Here is a 7,446-nt window from a genome sequence, read left to right as displayed (position 1 = left end):
TGTTAAGCTACTGTGACCTCAATTACTCTTCCAAGGGGCATTAAAACCGTCTTGATAAGCTACTGTGACCTCCACCACTCTTCCAAGGTGCATTAAAACCGTCTTGTTAAGCTACTTTGATCTCCACCACTCTTCAAAGGGGCATTAAAACCGTCTTGTTAAGCTACTGTGACCTCCACGTCTCTTCCAAGGGGCATTAAAACCTTCTTGGTAATCTACTGTGACCTCCACCACTCTTCCAAGGGGCATTAAAACCGTCTTGTTAAGCTACTGTGACCTCCACGTCTCTTCCAAGGGGCATTAAAACCGTCTTGTTAAGCTACTGTGACCTCCACCACTCTTCTAAGGGGCATTAAAACCGTCTTGTTAAGCTACTGTGACCTCCATGTCTCTTCCAAAGGGCATTAAAAACGTCTTGTTAAGCTACTGTGACCTCCACCACTCTTCCAAGGGGCATTAAACTGTCTTGTTAAGCTACTGTGACCTCCACCACTCTTCCAAGGGAAATTAAAACCATCTTGTTAAGCTACTGTGATCTCCACCACTCTTCCAAGGGACATTAAAACCGTCTTGTTAAGCCACTGTGACCTCCACCACTCTTCCAAGGGGCATTAAAACCGTCTTGTTAAGATACTGTGATCTCCACCACTTTTCCAAGGGGCATTAAAACCGGCTTGTTAAGCTACTGTGACCTCCACGTCTCTTCCAAGGTGCATTAAAACCGTCTTGTTAAGCTACTGTGACCTCCACCACTCTTCCAAGGGGCATTAAAACTGTCTTGTTAAGCTACTGTGACCTCCACCACTCTCCCCAGGGGCATTAAAACTGTCTTGTTAAGCTACTGTGACCTCCACCACTCTTCCAAGGGGCATTAAAACCGTCTTGTTAAGCTACTGTGACCTCCATGTCACTTCCAAAGGGCATAGGAGTGCCTCAAAATTTTTGGTAGGTATTGCACTCACTGTATGCCCTATAACTGTGTAGCTGAACCGCTCCTTTTGGTACAGAAACATATCCTAGAAGACATGTGTGGTTGACTGGCCTGATATTGATGTGAATGGTCCCTGTTCCTCCTGCTCTTTCTCCTTTTCCACCTCCTCATCCATCATTCATCACCTGAAGCTTTGTTTTAACGGAAGTCATAGAACTGGGATAGTAGCAGGAAAACATCCAGCAATCCTCGGAGGAGGTAGGATATGCGCCAAAACGCTGACCACCTCAGGCCTAGCCGCTACTACATACATGCGCTTGCGTTCTAAGGAACATAAAGCTAAGGGGATGGATGGCCTCATGATCATGAATAATTTACTCGTTGTGTAGGAGGCCGACCACTGCTGCTGTCTACCTTCTGAACTTTGTGTTGAAGCCTGATTTACCCAGGACCCGCAATCCTCTATGTCTGGAGGACGTGTTGCATCCCAGTGTCCAACTGTGTCCCGGCTTCCACAATATTAACCCAGTGTGAAGGCGTCAGTCAGATGGACAATCCCTGGCCACATTCACTTGTCCACGTGTTTGTGGTTAGGCTGTCCTTCAAATAGGGGCGGCTGGGGACCGTTTATGGACACCCGGCCGCCCCCAGGCGGCTGGGGACCAAGCGTGAACACCGGGCCGCAGGGCGGCTGGGGACTGAGTATGGATACCAGGCCGCCGACACAGCCATGACATGGTGGCCAGATTCTGCCTCCACATGCCTAAAAAGCCCACTTTCAAGTGCAAGCAAGCAAGCAGTATGGTATTGCAGCCTGGAGGTGGGTGGTTGGCAGGCTGCATACTTGCGCTTGCATTGCAAGGAATGGGAAAGGTACAATTGAACACTGCCCTGGGACAAGGACTTGCACGGGGATAGTTGCAAGTCTGCATCTTTTGATGCGGCAAGGATCACTTCTGATGGGCACACTTTTATGCAGTGACCTGGGTGTTAGAGATGCTTCCAGGGATCTTCCCCATACTGTTCCCATGTCTTTTCAGCACTGTATGCATGTGTCACACAGCACATGGCCAGATAAGGTTGTAAATTGTTAAAATGACATTTCCCGGTGAATGCATTTGTCGCGGTTAAAAGCAATACAAAAGTGCAAAAACGCATAAAAAATGCTACTTGTGAACATAGCCCAAGGTGTGGAGGAGTATTTTTAGTTTTGGTTATTTATTTTACCTTATACACAAGTCCCTGGGAAGGATGTTCCTTAACATTTTTCACAGGAAAACAGTTTGGCTGGGTGCCCACGTAGCGTTTTTCAAGCGTTTATCCTGCGGAATTTCCGCAGCGGAAACGCTTGTGAAACGCTAGGTAATCCGCACCCCATGGTCCCAAAGGGGATTCCGCATGTTCTATGCACATGCTCGGATTTTTCCGCAGCGTTTATGCTGCGTACAAAAATCCGCAGCATGTCATTTAATTTTGCGGAAGCGCAGCGGAACTCCCGCCATAGACTTGCATTGAGATGCATAGAAACCGCGACTGTACATTAGTACAAGCGGCTTCTATGCGTCTCTATGTGCGGATGGTACCCAGTTCTGGAGGAGAGGAGACTCTCATCCAGACCTGGGTACCATTGTACCTGTAAAAAAAGAATAAAATAACAAATAAAGTTTATACTCACCTTTCCGAACGCTTCTCTCTGAATGCCGGCATCGCTGAAGGACCTGCGGTGACGTCACAGTCATGTGACCGCAGGCCCTTCACCGCTCTGTCTCACGATATGCCGGCAGCCGGGAACCAGACGGGAACGAGCGCTGCAGCACACGCCAGGGCCTCGGGGGTGAGTATAGCTTTATTTGTTTTAATTTTTACGGTTCACACTGTATAAATCCATGCTGTTTGCATGGATTTATACAGTGTGACCTAGTTGTCAAGCACTTTCCAAGTGATGCTATCGCCTGGAAAGCGCTTGTCAATCTCCATGTGGAAACGCATGTGAATCCGCATGTGGATCCGCATGTATTCTGCAGGAAAAATGCATGCACAATCTGCATGCGTTTTTTCTGCCAGGGAGATGCAGAAATGCTGCTGAAATTTTCTGCTTCATTTCTGCATCGTGGGCACATAGCCTTTCACTTTTGTTTTTGAACGTTTTATTTTGAGCCCGTAAAAGTGGCTTAATACCTCTGACCACGTTGTTGACAGCAGTGACCTGGGGGTCAGAAATGCTTCCTGGGGCGATCCCCATGCTGTCCCCATGTCATTTGAGCACTGTCACTATCGTTTTGGGCACTTTTTAGGCCTTCTACAGACTGCCGGGGGTGCCTCTGCAAAAATGCTCGGGTCTCCCACAGACTAACATTGGGCTCGTTGCTCGCGTCGAGCACCCGAGTATCACGGTGAGCTCGGCTCGAGCTTTGAGCACCCGAGCATTTTAGTGCTCGCTCCACACTAGATATTAGTAGTCACTATAGGAATCTTCTATTGTAGGTATAACAAGAGCTGCCTGTTAGAAATGTCTCATGTCTGTGAGGCTTTATCTATAGCAGTTAAAGCAAAATACAAGATAGTTCCATTTTCAATAACAAGATCTTTTGGGACAAATGTAAATGTTTCACTGGATCCGGCTGGCATTGGGATCACACTGGAAATATTAACAGATGTAGAAGTGGTAAAGTTCTCCATGAGATCCAAGGGAAGAGCGCTCATTCTTAGGTCATAGATAGAAGCTGAAAAACAAGAAAATACCAAAGCAAACACATCAGCAAAATGTTCATGTAAAAGGCTCTGCATGAGATTAGAAAGAAGGTCTGATTTTTATTTAAAGGAACACTGCCATCTTGTCTAAAGATTGTAAACTGCTTATAATCACTGAATAAATTATGGCGTACAGAAATATTTGTCAGACAAAGCAGGAGGAGACATAGAAGTGACTCGCCCCCTGGGCCGTGGGGCACTCGGAACCGGGCTTCAGGGCAATGATGGGAGTAGTAGTGGCAACCCGCTCCCGTGGCTCAGGGTGGTCAGACCAAATGCTGTGGCAGTCTATTTGTAGGGTTTTGAATGTCCGACTACGCCACCCGTGGATTGTGGTCAGGGAGGACCGCCGCTGCAAGGCAGACCACTGAGGCTGATGTAGATATGCAGCACAGGGATAGGATAACTCCCCACGGGAAGAGTGTAGCCTCAGGGCAGTGTAATAGGATGCTGCGGGTGATGGTGCAGGCGCAGCAGAAATCACACAGAGTCTAATAATGCAGTCCAGGGTCTTTTACTGCAGATGTTATCACTGACCCACCAGGAGTACAGGGTAGGAATGGGCCTGGGTGTCTGAGGGCATTCGGGCGAGCCCCACTGGTCAGGGTGAGTAGGTAGGCCTACCGTTCCCTCTCTGCCCTTGCTGACTATCCCCCTTTTCGTGGTGTGATAGCCCATGTCCCTGAGCTGGCCGTGTACTACGCCTGTATGGCTTGCGACTCGGGCCTTAGGTACCTGTGACTTCTCCGTGCTGTACCGGTCCCTCTGTGTGGCGGAGCCTCCAGGCTTCTTAGGCCAAGGGACCTGAAATCCCTTGCGAGTTGGTTATCTGCTGCCGGGCTTGCAACCCTGACAGCCTCGGACCCCAGTGTCCGGTTGTGTAGTTCTCTCTCAGCCAGGACCGGCTCTCGTCGCCTCTGTCCCTGGCTTGCTGTTCCTCCTTTGCCTCCCGGACTCCTCAGCTGCTGCTGAGCTGTCCCTCTCCTCTGGGAACCCTTCTGGATGTTTCAGAAGTGGGTCCTGGTCCCTCTAACCCTGCCCTCAGTTCCAGCTTTTACAGGGTCAGCCTGCTCCCCCTACTGGCCTGGGACAGGAGGTGCTGCATGCTAATGGTCCCTGACCAAGGAACCTCCCTCCTGCTCTCAGACACAGCCTTTAATGTTTGTGGCATCAAGGCCTGGGGTGACACATTCCCCCCTAGTAAAATTTTAGTACTCCGGGACTAAACAGAAAACACAAATACAGGGTATAAATGCATGACCATAAACACAGCAGAGAAGGAAATAACAAACAACATCACATATTGAGTTCTTTAGGTCACAGTGTGGTCTGTGACCGGGTGTCCATATCACCAACAAAAGAAGAGGGTCACGGTATGATCCGTGACCGGGTGTCCATTTCACCCAATAAGGCGAAGTTTTTGAGTGATGTGGGGACCTGTCTCCATAAACCCCAAGTTCCTGGCCTTGGGCGTGGCGACAAGGCGGAGCTACCTACTTTGGGCCACAAGGGGGCCACGCCGGACAGGGTTTTCTTCTGTGGCCAACTTCACAAGAGGGCACCAGGTGTAACTATCTACATGGTAGTTCCGGTTATTCACTGTCCATAACCTGTCAGTCCTTTGCATCTAGGAAACCTGGAGAAGCATTATTAATAACCAGGGTACAAACATAACACATTAAATATATACATTATACATTTAGATCTTCCAGCGAGCTGGTATTTGACCCCTAGTGCTCCGGATTGACCTCCTTAACCCACTGTCTGGTGGTGGTCTAACCTGGCTTTCCCCACTAGAATTTAGGGTACAGCTACTAGCTGGGTTCACAGGCAGGGCAGGCAGCTGTCTGTGGGTCCTTTGAGTTACCGCAGGCATGGCAGGCTCACTGTCAGCAGAGGGTTGACTCTCCTGGGCTGCTGGCAAGCGTTCTTCTGCCTCTGGGGCTGCTTGTTCTTCTTGTTCTTCCTGCTCTCCGGTAGGCTCCTGCTGGGTAGGCTGAAGGAAGTGTAGGACGGGTACCACTACCGCGCCATTTATCTGAGTCCAGGTCTGGGAGAACTCTCCGAGAACTGTGCTGATCATTTCTCCCTTGTCCTCTTGGTCATATTGATCTTCACTTGGACTCTGTAGTTGCTCAGGGCACCGTTTTAGGAGGTCTCTGGAGACGGTGCTAGTGGTTTCTCCTCCATCCTTGGTAATCACACATACCTTCGGGTTGTTGTGGTCGGACTGCAGTACTGTGTACGGGTCTCTCTCCCACTGGTCGTCCAGGTTTTGAAGTCTTCTCTTCCGCTTCAGGACCTGCTCACCAGGTTCCAGAGGACCAGCAGGGGCGTGTTGGTTGAAGAGCCTCTCTTGCTTTTCTCTCGCTTGAGCCAGACTCCTCTCCACACTCTCCTGTACCTTCTTGTACTGTAGCCGCCGTTCCGTATCCCAGTCCGCGTCTGGGGAGGTGTCCTCGGGTGTCAAGACTCCCATCTCCAGGTCTATCGGCAGCTTACTTGGTCTTGCTCGCATCAGGTAAGCCGGGGTGCAATTTGTAGCATTCACCGGGATATGGTTGTACAAGTCAATCAGGTCTGGCAGCTTCTCCGGCCACAGGCTGCGTTCTTCCAGGGGTAACGTCTTGAGGAGTTCAATGACGATATTGTTCATTTTCTCACACAGCCCGTTGGTTTGCGGGTGGTAAGGCGTTGTCCGAATCTTCCTACAGCCGTAGAGGTTGCAGAACTCCTGGAATACTTCAGCCTCAAACGCTGGACCCTGATCTGTCATGACCTGTTCCGGATACCCATGTGGATGGCAGAAGTGTTGCTGGAAGGCTCTGGCCGCTGTTTGGGCTGTCAGGTCTTTAACAGGAACCACCACCAGGAACCGGGAGTAATAGTCCACAATTGTTAGGGCATAGATGTAGCCCGACCGGCTTGGAGCCAATTTCACATGGTCCAGAGCTACCAGCTCAAGAGGCTGCCTGGTGACGATGGGCCTCAAGGGTGTCTCCTGGATGGTACGGTCCTTCCTTCTGAGGTGACATGGGCCGCAGTCCCTGCTCCACTTCTCTATGGCCCTTCTCATACCGACCCAGTAGTACCGCTCCCTCAGTAGGAACTCCAGTTTCTTCCACCCAAAGTGTCCCGCTCTGTCATGGTAGGCCTCCAGGACCATTGCTGCATCTCGCCTTGGGACCACTATCTGCAAGGTCAGCTCATGCGTCCGGTGGTTGACAAGCCTTCTGCACAGCTTACCTTCGTAGAAGAATAGCCTGCTTTTCTCCTTGCATATCTGCTTGGCTTTCTCTGGAGCGTCCGGGCCAGGGCTAGTGTCTGCCTGGGTTAACAGGTCTTTCACCAGGCATATTGCAGGGTCACTATCTTGCATTTCAGCCCAGTCGTGGTGGGGTAAGGGGTTGAACATGACGGTGGTTAAGTCTTTGTCTCTTACCCGGTGAGAATAATGAGTGGCCCCATACCGGTGGAACGCAGGGAGCTCTATTTCCTCCAGCTCTTCCGAGTCGTCTTCTCCTTCAGGTAGGTGGGGCATTCTTGATAGGGCGTCTGCATTGGCGTTGGTTCTGCCTGCCCGGTATTTGATTGTGAAGTCATAATTGGATAGCCGGGCCATCCACCGCTGTTCTAGGGCACCTAGTCTTGCATTGTCCAGGTGTGTCAGCGGGTTGTTGTCCGTGTACACAGTGAACTTTGCGGAGGCCAGGCAATGCTTAAACCGTTCTGTGTCGGCCCACACCACTGCCAAGAATTCTAGT

The 7,446-nt window shown here is 50.4% G+C and overlaps 1 long non-coding RNA gene across 1 annotated transcript in view; it reads right to left on the bottom strand.

Annotated features, from left to right (window-relative positions):
- Positions 1-3,434: 3,434 nt before the first annotated feature.
- The window catches only part of LOC141156777 (uncharacterized), a 194,353-nt gene continuing 190,341 nt past the window's right edge, over positions 3,435-7,446 (bottom strand). The window contains exon 4 of the long non-coding RNA XR_012247711.1: positions 3,435-3,654. This is a non-coding gene — a long non-coding RNA (uncharacterized lncRNA). The remainder of the gene's footprint in view (positions 3,655-7,446) is intronic.

Source organism: Phyllobates terribilis, unplaced genomic scaffold (genome assembly GCF_046119375.1).
Source record: "Phyllobates terribilis strain yellow unplaced genomic scaffold, ASM4611937v1 Scaffold_8__6_contigs__length_399053987, whole genome shotgun sequence".
NCBI classification, from domain to species: Eukaryota; Metazoa; Chordata; class Amphibia; order Anura; family Dendrobatidae; genus Phyllobates; species Phyllobates terribilis.
Note: the sequence above shows the minus strand (reverse complement) of the source record. Positions and strands in the feature narration are given on the sequence as shown.